This window comes from Pan paniscus, chromosome 5 (genome assembly GCF_029289425.2).
Source record: "Pan paniscus chromosome 5, NHGRI_mPanPan1-v2.0_pri, whole genome shotgun sequence".
NCBI classification, from domain to species: domain Eukaryota; kingdom Metazoa; phylum Chordata; class Mammalia; order Primates; family Hominidae; genus Pan; species Pan paniscus.
This window is the reverse complement of record NC_073254.2, coordinates 142,967,501-142,984,402: the sequence shown is the minus strand read 5'-3', so window position 1 is coordinate 142,984,402 and position 16,902 is coordinate 142,967,501.

Genomic DNA, 16,902 nt, shown 5'->3' with positions numbered 1-16,902 from the left:
CCAGGTTTTGGTATCAGGATGATGCTGGCCTCATAAAATGAGATAGGGAGGAGTCCCTCTTTTTCTATTGTTTGGAATAGTTTCAGAAGGAACGGTACCAGCTCCTCTTTGTAACTCTGGTAGAATTCGGCTTGAACCCGTCTGGTCCTGGGCTTTTTTTGTTTGGTAGGATATTAATTACTGCCTCAATTTCAGAACCGATTATTGGTCTATTCAGGGATTCAGCTTCTTCCTGGTTTAGTCTTGGGAGGCTGTATGTATCCAGGAATTTATCCATTTCTTCTAGAATTTCTAGTTTATTTGAGTAGAGGTGTTTATAGTATTCCCTGATGGTAGTTTGTACTTCTGCGGGATCAGTGGTGATCACCCCTTTATCATTTTTTATTGTGTCTATTTGGTTCTTCTCTCTTTTCTTCTTTATTAGTGTGGCTAGCAGTCTATCTGTTTTGTTAATCTTTTCAAAAAACCAGCTCCTGGATTCATTGATTTTTTAAAGGGTTTTTCGTGTCTCTGTCTCCTTCAGTTCTGCTCTGATCTTAGTTATTTCTTGTCTTCTGCTAGCTTTTCAGTTTGTTTGCTCTTGCTTCTCTAGTTCCTTTAATTGTGATGTTAGGGTGTTGACTTTAGATCTTTCCCACTTTCTCCTGTGGGCATTTAGTGCTACAAATTTCCCTCTATACTCTGCTTTAGCTGTGTCTCAGAGATTCTAGTATATTGGTTCTTTGTTCTCATTGGTTTCAAAGAACTTATTTATTTCTGCCTTAATTTTGTTATTTACCCAGTAGTCATTCAGGAGTAGGTCGTTCAGTTTCCATGTAGTTATGTGGTTTTGAATGAGTTTCTTAATCCTGAGTACTAATTTGATTGCACTGTGGTCTGAGAGACTGTTTGTTATGATTTCTGTTCTTTTGCATTTGCTGAGGAGTGTTTCACTTCCAATTATGTGGTCAATTTTATAATAAGTGCGATGTGGTGCTGAGAAGAACGTAAGTTCTATTGATTTGGGGTGGAGAGTTCTGTAAATGTCTATTAGGTTCTCTTGGTCCAGAGCTGGGTTCAAGTCCTGAATATCCTTGTTAATTTTCTGTCTCGTTGATCTGTCTCATATTGACAGTGGGGTGTTAATGTCTCCCACTATTATTGTGTGGGGGTCTAAGTGTCTTTGTAGGTCTCTAAGAACTTGCTTTATGAATCTGAGTGCTTCTGTATTGGTTGCATATATATTTAGGATAGTTAGCTCTTCTTGTTGCATTGGTCCCATTCCCATTATGTAATGCCCTTATTTGTTTTTTTTTTTTTTAATCTTTGTTGGTTTAAAGTCTATTTTATCAGAGACTATGATTGCAACCCCTGATTTTTTTTTCTTTCCATCTGCTTGGTAAATATTCCTCCATCCCTTTATTTTGAGCCTATGTGTGTCTTTGCATGCGAGATGGGTCTCGTGAATACAGCACACCGATCAGACTTGACTCTTTATCCAATTTTCTAGTCTATGTCTTTTAATTGGGGCATTTAGCCCACTTATATTTAAGGTTAGTATTGTTATGCGTGAATTTGATCCTGTCATTATGATGGTAGCTGGTTATTTTGCCCATTAGTTGATGTAGTTTCTTCATAGTGTCACATGGTGTTTACAATTTGGTATGTTTTTGCAGTGGCTGGTACCAGTTTTTCCTTTCCATATTTAGTGCTTCCTTCAGAAGCTCTTGTAATGCAGGCCTGGTGGTAACAAAACCTCTCAGCATTTGCTTGTCTGTAAGAGATTTTATTTCTCCTTTGCTTATGAAGCTTAGTTTGGCTGGATATGAAATTCTGGGTTGAAAATTCTTTTCTTTAAGAATGTTGAATATTGGCCCCCACTCTCTTCTGGCTTGTAGGGTTTCTGCAGAGAGATCTGCTGTTAGTCTGATGGGCTTCCCTTTGTGGATATGCCAATTTTTCTCTCTGGCTGCCCTTAACATTTTTTCTTTCATTTCAACATTGGTGAATCTGATGATTATGTGTCTTGCGGTTGCTCTTCTTGAGGAGTATCTTTGTGGTGTTCTCTATATTTCCTGACTTTGAATGTTGGCCTGTCTTGCTAGGTTGGGGAAGTTCTCCTGGATAATTTCCTGAAGAGTGTTTTCCAACTTGGTTTCGTTCTCCACGTCACTTCCAGGTACACCAATCAAACGTAGGTTTGGTCTTTTCACACAGTCCCATATTTCTTGGAGGCTTTGTTCATTCCTTTTCATTCTTTCCTCTCTAATCTAGTCTTCATGCTTTACTTCATTAAGTTGATCTTCAGTCTCTGATATCCTTTCTTCTGCTTGATCGATTTGGCTATTAATACTTGTGTATGCTTCACGAAGTTCTCGTGCTCTGTTTTTCAGCTCCATCAGGTCACTTATGTTCTTCTCTAAACTGGTTATTCTAGTTAGTAATTTTTCTAACCTTTTTTCGACGTTCTTAGCTTACTTGCATTGGGTTAGAACATGCTCCTTTAGTTTGGAGGAGTTTGTTATTACCCACTTTCTGAAACCTACTTTTGTCCATTCATCAAACTCATTCTCTGTCTAGTTTTGTTCTTACTGGCAAGGAGTAGTGATCCTTTGGAGGAGAAGAGGCGTTCTGGTAGTTTGAATTTTCAGCCTTTTTTTGCGCTGGTTTTTCCTCATCTCTGTCAATTTATCTACCTTTCATCTTTGATGCTGGTAACCTTCGGATGGGGTTTTTGTTGATGTTCGGATCCTTTTTGTTGATGTTGATGCTATTTCTTTCTGTCTGTTAGTTTTCCTTCTAGCAGTCAGGCCCCTCTGCTGCAGGTCTGCTGGAGTTTGCTGGAGGTCCACTCCAGACACTGTTTGCCTCAGTATCACCAGTGGAGGCTGCAGAACAGCAAAGATTGGTGCCTGTTCCTTCCTCTGGAAGCTTCGTCCCAGAGGGGCACCTGCCGGATGCCAGCTGGAGCTTTCCTACATGAGGTGTCTGTCGACCTCAGCTGGGAGGTGTCTCCCAGTCAGAAGACACAGGAGTTAGGGACCGACTTGAGGAGGCAGTCTGTCCCTTAGCAGAGCTCAAGCACTGTGCTGGGAGATCTGCTGCTCTCTTCAGAGCTGGGAGGCAGGAACATTTAAGTCTGCTGAAGCTGCACCCATAGCTGCCCCTTCCCCCAGGTGCTCTGTCCAAGGGAGATGGGAGTTTTATCTATATGCCCCTGATTGGGGCTGCTGCCTTTCTTTCAGAGATGCCCTGCCCAGAGAGGAAGAATCTAGAGAGGCAGTCTGGCTACAGCAGCTTTGCTGAGTTGCGGTGGGCTCCACCCAGTTCGAACTTCCTGGGGGCTTTGTTTATGCTCTGAAGGGAAAACTGCCTACTCAAGCCTCAGTAATGGTGGATGCCACTCCCTGCACCAAGCTCAAGTGTCCCAGGTAGACTTCAGACTGCTGTCCTGGCAGTGAGAATTTCAACCCAGTGGATATTCGCTTGCTGGGCTTTGTGGGGGTGGGATCCACTGAGCTAGACCACTTGGCTCCCTGGCTTCAGCCCCCTTTCCAGTGGAGTAAACAGTTCTGTCTCACTGGCATTCCAGGTGCCACTGGGATATGAAAAAACAAACAAAAAAAACTCCTGCAGCTAGCTTGGTTACTGCCCAAAGGGCCACTCAGTTTTGTGCTTGAAACCCAAGGCCCTGGTGGTGTAGGAATCCGAGGGAATCTCCTGGTCTGCAGGTTGTGAAGACAGTGGAAAAAGTGTAGTATCCAGAATGCACTGTTTCCCCATGGCACAGTCCCTCACAGCTTCCCTTGGCTAGGGGAGGGAGTTCCCCAACCCCTTGTGTTTTCCAGGTGAGGCAACACCCCACTCTGCTTTGGCTTGCCCTCTGTGGGCTGCACCCACTGTCTAAACAGTCCCAGTGAGATGAGCCAGGTACTTCAGTTGAAAATGCAGAAATCACCTGCCTTCTAGGTTGATCTCACTAGGAGCTGCAGACCACAGCTCTTCCTATTCAGCTATCTTGCCAACCACCTATTACTTTACTCTTTTATCACTCTTTCTTTCCTTTATTACTTTTTATACATTTTAAAAATTCTTCCTGGCATTTATAGGGCTTCTTGACTCTATCTTGATGGCTCTTATCTGTTTTGGAGTGATCTAAGTCTTGACATCTTCAAATATCACTTCTGCTTCATTTTATTTCTCCTCTGCTTCTGGAATTCCAGTTATACACATATTGTATCTCCTCACTATTTTCTCTATATCTCATCCTGTATCATGTGCATTTTTCATCATTTTTTCTCTCCATCTTTTATTTTGGATATTTTCTGTCTAATGTGCTTTCAGTTTATTAAATCACTCTTCAGCTCTTTCTAATTTGCTGTTCTCTGTCTTCGCTGTCTCTTCATTGAATTCTTTTTTTTTTTTTTTTTTTTTTTTTTTGAGATGGAGTCTTGCTCTGTCACCCAGGCTGGAGTGCAGTGGTGCAAACTAGGCTCACTGCAACCTCCACCTCCTGGATTCAAGTGATTGTCCTGCCTCAGCCACCTGAGTAGCTGGGATTACAGGCACCTGCGATCATGCCCTGCTAATTTTTTTGTATTTTTAATAGAGACAGGGTTTCACTATCTTGGCCAGGCTGCTCTTGAATTCCTGACCTCGTGATCCACCCACCTTGACCTCTCAAAGTTCTGGGATTCAGGCGTGAGCCACAGCGCCCAGCCTCATTGAATTCTTAATTTTAATTATTGTGTTTTCTGATTTTAGGATTTCTACTTGATACATGCACAGACATATATGCACAAAAAATATTTTTATATCCTTGCACACAATAATCAGTTATTTTAAAGTCTTTAATAACTCTAATATTTGGGTCCCTGGTAGATATGTTCTATTATTTATTATTTTATCTATTGATTGTGTTTATTTTAAGTTGTATTGCATTATCTTTTTCAGTGTATGGCTCTATCTTTTTATTATATACTTGTCCTTACACTTACAAAATAAATTGAGGCCTAGGATGATGTTATCTGACTCCAAAGAGTTTTTACATTGGCTTCTATCAGCCACCTAAAAACACTAGCACTCATGGGCAATTGGGTACTAGAAATGCAGATCAACTCAATCCCATTTCAGGGAATAAAACTGTTTGGAAATGAGCTGCACACTTTGTTCCCTCCAAAATTCATAAGTAGAATCCTAATTCATAATGTAATAGTGTTTGGAGGTGGGGCCTTTGGGAGGTGATTAGATCATGAGAGCAGAGTTCTCATGAATGGGGGGATTAGTGCTGATATTTCAAAACCACAGAGAGTTTGTTCACCGCTTCAACCATGTGAGATTACATCAAGAAGATGGCTATCAGTGAAACAGGAAGCAACCCTCACCAGACATATCTGCTGGTGGCTTGATCTTGGACCTCTCAGTCTCCAGAGCTGTGAGAAATAAATTTCTGCTGTTTATAAGCCATTCAGCTTATGGTATTTTTTTATTATAGCAGTCACAACAGACTAAGATGCTTCTAATACACTTCCCCTTTATGAGTTATGGACTCTAACCAATCCCGTAGAACTTCAAAGATATCAAAAGTAGTGGTCAGCCTCTCAAACTCTAAGTTGCTCTCTCTTCAATCATGAAGTGTCTCCAATGAAAAAAGTAGCCCCAAGTACTGGACTTATCTCATATAAACTTCCTCTGATTCTACCATAGTAACTGTCTGATATCTCCAGGCAGAATTTGCTTATACTTATTGTCACTTCTAGACATCCTCAGCCAGAGGATTGATCTCCAAAATACCTAAACTGATTCTTTTTTCTTACAAGACTGAAGAATAACTTAAGCCAGTTTCCAAATTTTCTTATTACTGGTAGAGGATTTTTTAATGTCAGAGATTATAATTTTATATCTCTATCCATATTTATGTGTATAATTAGAAGATATTTAGAAACTATTCCACCAGAAGAAACTATATCTGCATTATTAAATCACTACTGGGAGCTCACATGTTCATAACAACAACAAATAATTTTACTTAAGCATTAAAACACATTTCTAAATTTTCCCTTTAGTATTTATTTTTTCAGTGCTTATTTATTTCATCATCTGCAAGTATCACCCACAGACAAGTGACAGCTGATCCCAAAAGTATGAGAAAAGATTTATAGGTTTAAAACAATTAAATTAAACTTTAAATTTAGGAATTATTATTTAACTTTTTATTTTGAGAAAATTGTACATTCACTGCAGTTTTAGGAAATAATACAGAGCTATTCCATGGACGCTTAGCCCAGTTTCTCCCAATGGTAACATCTTACAAAATGATATGGTTCAGATCTGTCCCCACTAAATCTCATGTCAAATTATAATTCCCAGTGTTGGAGGTGGGGCCTGATGGGAGGTGATTGGATCATGGGACCACGTTTCTCATGAACAGTTTAGCACCATCCCTCTTAGTAATGTCCTCATGATAGTAAGTTCTCATGAGGTCTGGTCGTTTAAACGTGTGTAGTACCTTCCCTCAACTCTTGCTCCTGTTCCTGCTGTGTAAGACGCCTACTCCCTCTTTGCCTTCTACCATGATCGTAAGTTTCCTAAGGACTCCCCAGAAGCAGAACCCACTATGCTTTCTAGGCAGCCTGCAGAACCATGAGCCAATTAAACCTCTTTTCTTTATAAATTACCCAGTTTGAGGTGTTTCTTAACAGCAATGTAAGAATGGACTAATACACAAAACTATGGTACAGTGTTACAATCAGGATATTGATACAAAAAAGAGTCTGACTAAAACAGTCAACACAGGGATCCATTATGTTGCCCTTTTAAAGCCAACTTACTTCCTATAAACTCTATTTCACCCTCAGACCCCAAAAGACCAGTTCCCCTAATATATCTAAAGGCATCAAAGACTTTCGAATCTTCTTTCTGCTATATCTGTATCTATATTTAATGTATAATTTAGAAACTATTTCACCAAAAGAAATTATGTCTGCATTATTAAATCACTACCGGAAGCTCACATGTTCATAACAACAACAAAGCATTTTACTTAAGCATTAAAACATATTTCTAAATTTTCCCTTTAGCATTTATTTTTTCAGTGCTTATTTGTTTCATCATCTTCAAGTATCACACACAGACAAATGACAACAGATCCCAAAATTATCTGTAAGTAGTACTACAGATAAGTTACATTAGAAATGAGGGTATTGCCTTTAAAAGCATTGCATAGAATAGATGTTGCAGATGTAGCTGGCAAATGCTCAGAACAGACTCTTTTCTGTATCAATATCAATATCCTGATTCAGTACTATAGTTTTGTGTATTAGTCCATTCGTTGCATTGCTATTAAGAAAGATCTGAAACTGGGTAATTTATAAAGCAAAGAGGTTTATTTGGCTCATGGTTCTGCAGGCTGTACATGGAGCATAGTGGCTTCTGCATCTGGGGAGGCCTGCTGTATTAGAGAGTTCATAACTAGTAGTCTCCTAAACACAGGGGAACATTAAGAACAATGAAATAACAATTTGGAAATTATCGTTGTCATCAGAATAATTCACAATCACCATTGTCATTGTTGTATTTAATAGGCAAAGTGCTTACCTCCAGATGTTTACGTCAGTTTCTTCTTCCTTTTTTTTCATATCTAGGTAGAACTACAGATAAGTTAATTAAAATGAGGGTATTGCCTTTAAAAGCACTGCATAGAATAGATGTTGCAGATATAGTTGGCAAATTCTCATTTCATCTTAGTGTTGTGTTATCGATAATATCACACCTTCACAGAAGCCAGTGATAGCCAATTGATCCAGCTAGTCCCTTTGTGATAGAAATGCTTTCCAGATACCCGGTTAGATGCAGTGGAGATTGTAGTGCTCTCCTTTCTTTCTGAGCGGTAATAAGGAGGTGATTATATTAAATCTTATTAGTCTGAAGAGTTTTATCTAAAATTATAAGACATACTATACACAAATATGTTTAACAGTTTTCATTTCATGGATCATATTAAGTCAATTTTTTTGGTTATTTTATTTTATTTTGCAATGTTACACTCTACTTTTAATAAGGGCTTTCATAAAAGGATATAATTTGCTTGAGTCACTTAATTCCATGGGTCAATAGTTCCAACATAATTATACAGGTAGAACTAGATTGAAATAATCATCAAGGGCCACCTCAAAGAAAAATACTCCCTAACAGGTTTGAGAGGGGTACGTGTGCATGACTGTGTGTGTGCACATGTGCAGGCAAAAACGGATGAAGTTCTGGTTGGATATATAAGAGGCTCAACTGTTTTTAACTTAATCAGCAACCATGTGCTCACTCCCTGGGCAGCAGCTTGGTATGAGCAATTCTAACCCCCACAAAGCATCTATTTAGGGTGAAGATACTTCAATAGATAAACATGTGGAAAACTGCTATTTTGCTGACTCTCCCAGAGTTGTCATTTCTCAAATGAATTCAGTTATATCTAGGACTGTCAATGGCAGCAAACATACCTGTGACTAAATGTCACCCTGTTGGTGATGTCTCATCACTAGATAAGAACAAAGTCAGTTCTGCCTCGTTGCTCTTGTTTTAAGACATGTAATTTCAGTTGTAACATATTTTCCTACCAACTGTTCAAACTTGAACCCCTTTCATTTTCTCAGGAGTAATTTTCTTCTCAAAAATATTGACAATCTTGTAATTGCATCCTATCTGTTAAAAATCATCCAATAGGACCTGATGATTCTGATTTTGTTTTAGTGGAACATGATTAGCTAAACTTGATAAGCGTTGGAAGTACGATTGTTACCACAAGCACAAGTAAGTTTGTTTCCAGGGTTCCAGAAACCTGGAAATCATATGTCTCTTTGTCCTGCCTCATAGGCCTCATGTCTAGCGTGCATTAAGCACTCAAAAGGCCACCCAGTAGGGAAACAAGTGGAAGAAAAGTGAAACTCATGAAGGCGAAAAAAAAAGTGGTATGTTCCAGATTTAGGCCATGTTTTCCTTATGGAAATACTTCATATAATCTACAAATAAAATATTTCAAATTATTTAAAGTAATTCTTTTTGACATTTGAGTCAATGTGTGATCAATTGCTGTGATTTCTTTGGCACTTCAGTTGAATAGTCCTTTGAAACTGTTTCTCTTAGATTTCCATTGGTTGACCTTTTCTCTGGCAATAGTCACAGATACTCATGTGCCTTTCCAAACTGTTTATCTTCTGGCTTACTAGGCAACTAGTGTTGCTTATACAGTACAAGAAGACCTTGAGCCTGTCCAGTTGGATATTCATTGATGGGTTGTTAAGATAACATCCTTAGTCATATTTTTAAAAAACCACTTTTTTAGGAGGAGGGGAGATTTTATTTTATAATTTCAACTTTTATTTTAGATTCAAGGAGTACATGTGTAGGTTTGCTACATGAGTGTATTGTGTGATGCTCAGGTCTGGGGTATGAATGACCAGTCACCCAGGTTGTGAACATAGTACCCAATAGTTTGTTTTACAACCCTTTCCCCGCTTCTTTCCTCCCCATCTAGTAGTTCCCAGTGTCTATTGTTTCCATCTTTACGTCCATGAGTACTCAATATTTAGCTCCTACTTATAAGTGAGAACCAGGCAGTATTTGGTTTTCTGTTCCTGCATTAATTTGCTTGGGATAATGGTTTTCAGCTGCATCCGTGTTGCTGCAAAGGACATGATTTTGTCCTTTTTTATGACTGTGCAGTCTTCCATGGTGTATATGCACCACATTTTTGTTATCCAGTTCACTGTTGATGGGCACCTAGGTTGATTCCATGTCTTTGCTAACGTGAATAGTGCTGTGGTGAACATGCGTGGTCTTTTTGATAGAACAATTTGTTTTCTGTTGGGCTTATACCCAGTAAAGGGATTACTCGATCAAATCATAGTTCTAAGTTCTTTGAGAAATCTCCAAGCTGCTTTTTATGGTGGCTCTACTAATTTACATTCCCGTCAACAGTGTATAAATGTTCTTTTTTCTCCACAGGCTGGCCAGCCTCTGAAGTTTTTTGATTTTTTAATAGAAGTCATTCTGACTTGTGTAAGACGGTATCTCATTGCAGTTTTGATTTGCATTTCTCTGATGATTAGTGATGTTGAACATTTCTTCATACATTTTTTGGCTGCCATATGTTAAAGGCCACTTTAAAAATCACTCAAATAAGTTATGGGTTGAATCCTCACATGAAATTTGAAAAAGACGTTGTTTTAACATACAAATGGAGTTTCAGTCCCTTACTAATGTGTTTATTCTTTCACAAAATATTTGTTGAGAACCAGTTATGATGCAGGCTTTGTACTAGGCAACTTTCCCCTCTGCTTCATTTTCAGCTCACTGCTGTAGAATATACTGCAGGTAAATTATCTAAATTAATAGACGCTTATTTCCCAAAAACTTATTTTTAGGATTTTATTGCTATAGTCATGTTTTCTAGTTTAAGATGGGGACATATCTATAAATTCAAACAGAACCGGTCAGGATAGCGACCAGCCACTACCAGTGATACTGTGGCTTTTCAAATCAATGTTATACCAAAATGGTATCCTTTAGCATCCCTTCAGGAGCAGCTCCGTTTTTCTTAGCCACTCATACTATGTTTTCTCAACATGTTTAGCATATCAACACGTGAGGACATCATCCATGAACCCACAGAGAAAATAGGCCTTTAGGTTTTGTTTAATCCCTGGAAAGCTTGCCTTGTCCAGTATTTTTCCACTCAAAAAAGTATATCAGAAAAAAGAGAATGAGTTATAAGAATATAACCAGGAATTTTACTGTCGATTTTATGTGTAAAGGTCAATAATTTTTAAACTTCAATCCTTCAAGTCCTAGTGGCAACACATTATATGCAATACACCACAATTGATCATTCACAAAGTGTGTGTGTCAGCTCCTTGTAATTAAGAGCTACTGGCCTTGACTTCATCAGTTGAATTGAAGCTTAGCTAGTTTCTGTGTCTGAATAATTAGATGCCTTTGATAACAGTATTTTTGATGACAGTTTTTCCTTTAGCAGTGTCAGCAGCAACTTTACTTTCTCTGCCTCTGACTGACCCAGGTTTGCATAGCTGAATTCAATGTTGGCTGCATTAGAAGATTCTGGTCCTTCTTTGCTTTCCAGATCAACCAAAACAAAAGTGATGTGTAAACCAAAGGTCCCCAATGTCATTAAGGGCCCAGCAGGGCATCTGAAGATATGAAGCTGCCTATGTGAGGCCACAAGAACTGATGGTAATTGTGGCAAACTAGAGAACATGCTCAGCCTCCACATGTTCTGATTTCTTTTCATACTGCACAGGCAACCAAACCATCTGCTTGGCTACCAGTTTGCAACTCTTGACATTACATAAAACCTTCTGCCGAAGCTACTCCTCTCTCATTCTTCAAACCTGAGATTTTGGGGATCATTCCAGTTTCTGGATGCTCAAGTTGTGCACTCACACTGACCTCCCCCAACAGCACCTGAAAACTTTCTTATATCTGACCCACAGGTGGACTCAATCCACAGGACTGAGCTGTGAAGCATGCCCCAGACCCTTACACACTGGCTAGCCACCTGTTATTCTGATTTGCTCCTTCTGGTTGCTCTCCCTGTGACTGTGTTAGTGGTGGAAGAGATCTAAGTTACTCCGAGTTACCGGCAGCAAATCCATAGGCTCTCCAGCAACTTCAGCCTTTGCCCCCTCAGAAGAAAAAATTCAACTGAAGAAGCATAAAGCAGAAAAAGAGACCAGACCGAGGCAAGTTTCAGAGCAGAAGTGGAAGTTAATTTAAAAGTCATTAGAACAGGAAAGAAAAGAAAGTTCACTTGGAAGAGATTCAAGAGGGCATGTGAAGGTTAAAGAGAGAGGTCAAGTCCCCATTTAACCATGATCCTAGGACCTTTATAAGCTCACCTCTTTCCCATGATTCTTCGCTTAGGGAGGGCTGCCCGCATGAGCAGAGTCCTCCTTATCCTTGGGAAGTGAGCACGTGCAGTGTCTTTAGGGAGTTGTACACATGACCATCTGAGGCTTTCTTCCTTTTTCTGGTGGAACCTACCTGGAAGATCATACTTCACCATTTTTGTCTTTTTTTTTTTTTTTTTTTTTTTCGAGACGGAGTCTCGCTCTGCTGCCCAGGCTGGAGTGCAGTGGTGCGATCTCGGCTCACTGCAAGCTCTGCCTCCCGGGTTCACGCCATTCTCCTGCCTCAGCCTCCTGAGTAGCTGGGACTACAGGCGCCCGCCACCACGCCTGGCTAATGTTTTGTATTTTTAGTAGAGACAGGTTTCACCATGTTAGCCAGGACTGTCTCCATCTCCTGACCTCATGATCCACCCACCTTGGCCTTCCAAAGTGCTGGGATTACAGGCATGAGCCACCACGCCCGGCCATTTTTGTCTCTTAATGTCCATGCCCAGGAAGTTGCTTTTCCCTGGGGTCTGCCTTTAATTAACATTTTAATGTTAACAGGTGTGGACAATCAGGAACTCGCCTGTCACTGGTGCAGGCTGACAATGTATCACTTTGAGAGAAGCAATGCAATAATTGCTGAATCATCACCCGACATTTCTAGTGGGTGTGGGGAGAGACCTCTGCTGTTCTACTCATGCCTATCTACCTGTAACAGCTGGAACATTGCCTTGTATCTGAAATTAGGCACCCATTATTAATAGACAATTTTTCCAGAAGCTGACCACAAACCCACCGACTTCAGAATGTTCTTCCACCCTGATGGGGACTGGAGGCTGCACCCTGTCTACCTGAACATGCAGCCAGGTCCCAGAAGCTACTGCTACTAGAATCATGGTTGACAGCAAGTCTCTCCTCTAATTGTGTGACCTAAGAATGCAATCCCCACCATATAAACACCTGAAGCCTAGCAGCATCTTAGAGAAATTTTAGGCCTCCATCCTTCCTTCTTTATCCAACAAACATTGTTCCTCAGTTCACCAAAACTGTAATTCAAGAATATGCAATGGATAGGCCAGAATAGGACTTTGTTTTCCACCCTCTGAATTATGTATGTTTATCTCCACATTTGAAGAAACTATGGATCATTTGTTGTTGGCCACTAGAGTGAAAACCACTCATAATATACTGACGAGGATACTCTGCCCTGTAAAAGCGGCCAGCAGCTTGGTCAAACTGTGAGCGGTCCATTTTCATACTGCTTGGTTGCAAAAGTTAAGAGGCATCTTCACTATAAATACTTTCCTACAACTCAGCAACTTTGCAGCATACGCCTATCAAGTCACTCTGAAAAAGATATAAGCAACTCTCACAATGAGGCAAAACATAATAAGAATATTACATCATTAAACTGTTAGTAGCAATTTTCTCCATCTAGTCCTTTCAAATTATCTATTGCTAGAATAATAATCCCTGAAAATTATATCTTACTTCTTTCTTCTGATCTTGTAATCCTCTAAAAGCTACAAAACAGGACACTAAAGATAGCTTCAAGTTTGCTGAAAGGCAGTACAAGGGAATAGCAAAAGAGTTTGTTATATATTTATTGTCAAATAGAAGAAATAAAATACTGACATCATGATTTCAAAATTAGTCAAAGAATAATTGACTTAATAAGGCTGTAATAATTTCTTAACTATAAAACAACTTATAGAAAAAAATTTCAACCCAAATCTTCAAAATACTGCCTACTTCATGCAAAGTCATCCACTCACTGTCTCCTATAATCAACATATCCATTCTCCCAGTGCCATCCATTCCTCCATGCTCACAGCCTCAGAGCTACAGTTCAAGATTTGGTGTGGCTTCCCAGCACAGGGAGCTGTAAACTTGATAGAGCTGGACTAACATCCCATGACCAAAAGCTTAGTGGTCACTTGGGCTCTGGGCTATTGAATGCCATGTTGGAGGGTTTACGGAGGAAAAAGAAGATGCTCAGATAAATTTGAATTTTAGATAAACAACAAATAAAAATTTTCAAAATAAGTTTGGACTATGCAATATTAGAGACATAATTAAAAAATTTAAAGTTAAACTTAAATCTAATTAGAAATCGTATCTTTTCTCCAGCAACCCTGGTTGAAAAGTCAGTTGGCTACAGAGGGGAAGAAAGAAGAGTAACATTTAACAGTAAAAGACAGGGCCTCTTTTATCAATACTAGAAATGGAAGCAGGAAGGAGCTGGTTAGCAACATCATCCTCATGGTGATGGCACTGCACCTGCCAGGTCAGATGATCAAATGTCTGCAGGAGAGTAGCCTGCTAGACTATGGGATAGTGGTAGTGGGTGGAATATAAGGAGTGGACTCCAGAGGGACTTTGCATAGGAGCTCAATAAGGATGCCTGCAGGCTGGGAAGCAGTCATTTGACTTATCTGACCCATCTTATGTGATTGCCCTAACTACTTTTGGAAGTAGGGCAGAGACTCTAAGACATTCCCCTGTCTCATGAAAGGGAACCAAGGAGGTGAAGAGTTGGAAGTTCAGAGAAATTTCATGGACATTTGAGTTATATGTGTCTTTGAGTATAATTCCAGCCTTTGAGATATCCTGTGGCTTAAATGAACTAAAAACAGCAGGCACAACTATGTCTGTCTTGCATCCACAAGATCCTTCAGCTTCTTCAAGAAAAGAATAGAACCTTGTTCATCATTGACTCTCTGGTAATGGATACAAACTTGTTTCAAAAGATATGACTCTAAGTGTCTATCAATTTGATTTGTTATAGTTATGAGACTAAAAATAGTATTTCTCCAAAGAAAATAAATGGGTGTCTTACAGCATCAAGAGCTATATTTGTTTTTAAAATGATCAATAAATCAAGGTATAATTGAGAATTTTTTTAAAAAACAAAGAGAAAGTAAAAGTAATCTGGTAAAAAAAAAAAGTTCCTCTTTCTTTACATAAAATTGTACTATTTCTCTTTGAACACTCAAAACTACTGACATCTCTATGCACAACCGAACACTCCGCTCTTACAGGAAATAGTTAGCTGTACTCTGGTGGCAGAGTGATCTCAATGTGACCTGGATTTAAATCACTGGATGGACAAGGAGTACTTTGTGGAAGAGCAATGAACTTAAATATCTACTGATGTGTCTGGAATTATGTCCTGTCTTAGCCTCCCTCCATCTCACATCCCTGGTCCACTGCCCTAACTTAGACTGCTGTGAGACTCGACATGTCCCTTCCAATAGATGAATAGCATAGTTCAGAAGGAATTGCTTCAGCCTGAGAGACTTACCCTGGAAAATGTCATTTTGAGCATAAAATGTTATATTAGATACCATGAGAATAAAGAAATGATATGAAATTAGGAGCATCAGACAAAGCAAATATTTCAGCTTAAATCATAAGCTTTGTCTTTCACATTAATGCCCAGACTGTCCAGTTGACATGAAAATTCAGTTAGTTGTTATGGCTTAAGCCACCCTCTAAAGTTCATCTTACTGCTTGTATAAAATATATTTTTGAACTGTTTCAAAATTGAGATTTTTATACTGTCAAATAGTAGAACAACATTATACTAATTTTTATTAGCTGTCATCTTACCTCCATGAAAATGACAAAATGAGAATATATTCTTAGAAAAAAAAACTGACCTCTTGCAGAGGATTCGCTAAATTCATAATATTTGTAACTATTCAGGTAAAGACAGAGGGATAAGATAAAAGAGTTATCCCATGAGGGTTTAAATGATCTGGCACTATTTTATATTTTAGGATGTAGGGTGAGTATAAAGATTTTCTTGTAATACTCTTTGTATCTGTTTCTATCTTAAATGTTTCATAGTAAGCTTTTAAGAAAGATGAAAAATCATAGCTACTTCATTCATACATATACTATGGAGACCTTATATACAGGCCAAATTATGTGCTACACATTTATTTAGTATAAATTTTTATCTTTAGGAATGTGATCGCCCCTCTTCTCTGATGCTTTTATAGTTATTTAATTACAAATCAAAGGAAGATATTTTGATGAGCTATTAAAATGGCTTTAGATTTTCAAAATCTATCATCAGTAAAAAATGGTATTGATTGTAGGCTTCTTCAACCCCATAAACTTCTCTAACTACCACCCTCTTTCTTCGTCTCCTATTCAACATTTTGAAAAAGCTGTTTAAAGTAACATCTCCTCTTAGCCACCCTCCATTCATCCTCAGCTGTGTCCTCTGACTCACTCCGTTAACATTGAAGCCATGCATTAGTAGTTGTCACTAACAAATTCTTGCTAAATCTTACTTAATCGCTGAGCATTTGCACTGTTAATCTTCCCATCTTTCTTGTCACATTATCTTGTCATCTTTAGGCTTCCACAATATGATATTTACTTGGCTTTTCTGAGTTCCGTTTTCACCAATTAGCCACTTTCTCTTTACAATTTTACTCTAAACCTAATTTTCCCTATAAGCCTAACTTTCTTCACTGTAAATATTACTCATTGCAGCAGATTGCTTATTGTATCCATACAGGGGAATTCCAGGCAACTATTTTAAAGTATAAAGGAAATCAGTTATGATCATTTGGAAAAAGTAAGTTACCCAAAATAACACATTAAAAAAACAGAATTGTTGATAGCAATATAAATGTTCAGAGTAGGCAAAATTAAAGAAATATGCACTATGCTTTACCAAAAGTTGTTTTATAGAGTGGATTACATAGGATATTTATCTTCTAAATTATATATTTATATCATTTTGAGTTTTGTATGTGCATATATTACTTTGAAAGCTATAAAATGTGAAAGAGAAAGTGAGAAATAGGGATGTAATAGACTTCATTGTATTGTCAGATTGATTAAATGACACAGGATTTGCCTGTATTTATTGTGGGTTTAACTGTCTGTAGGACATAGTAAACCCACAATAAATGTTAACTGTTATTATTACCTCATTGCACCTTTGTAGTTTCATTATTCTTCTTCTCCCAATCCTAATGCTTTGTTCAGTAGGGTTGCC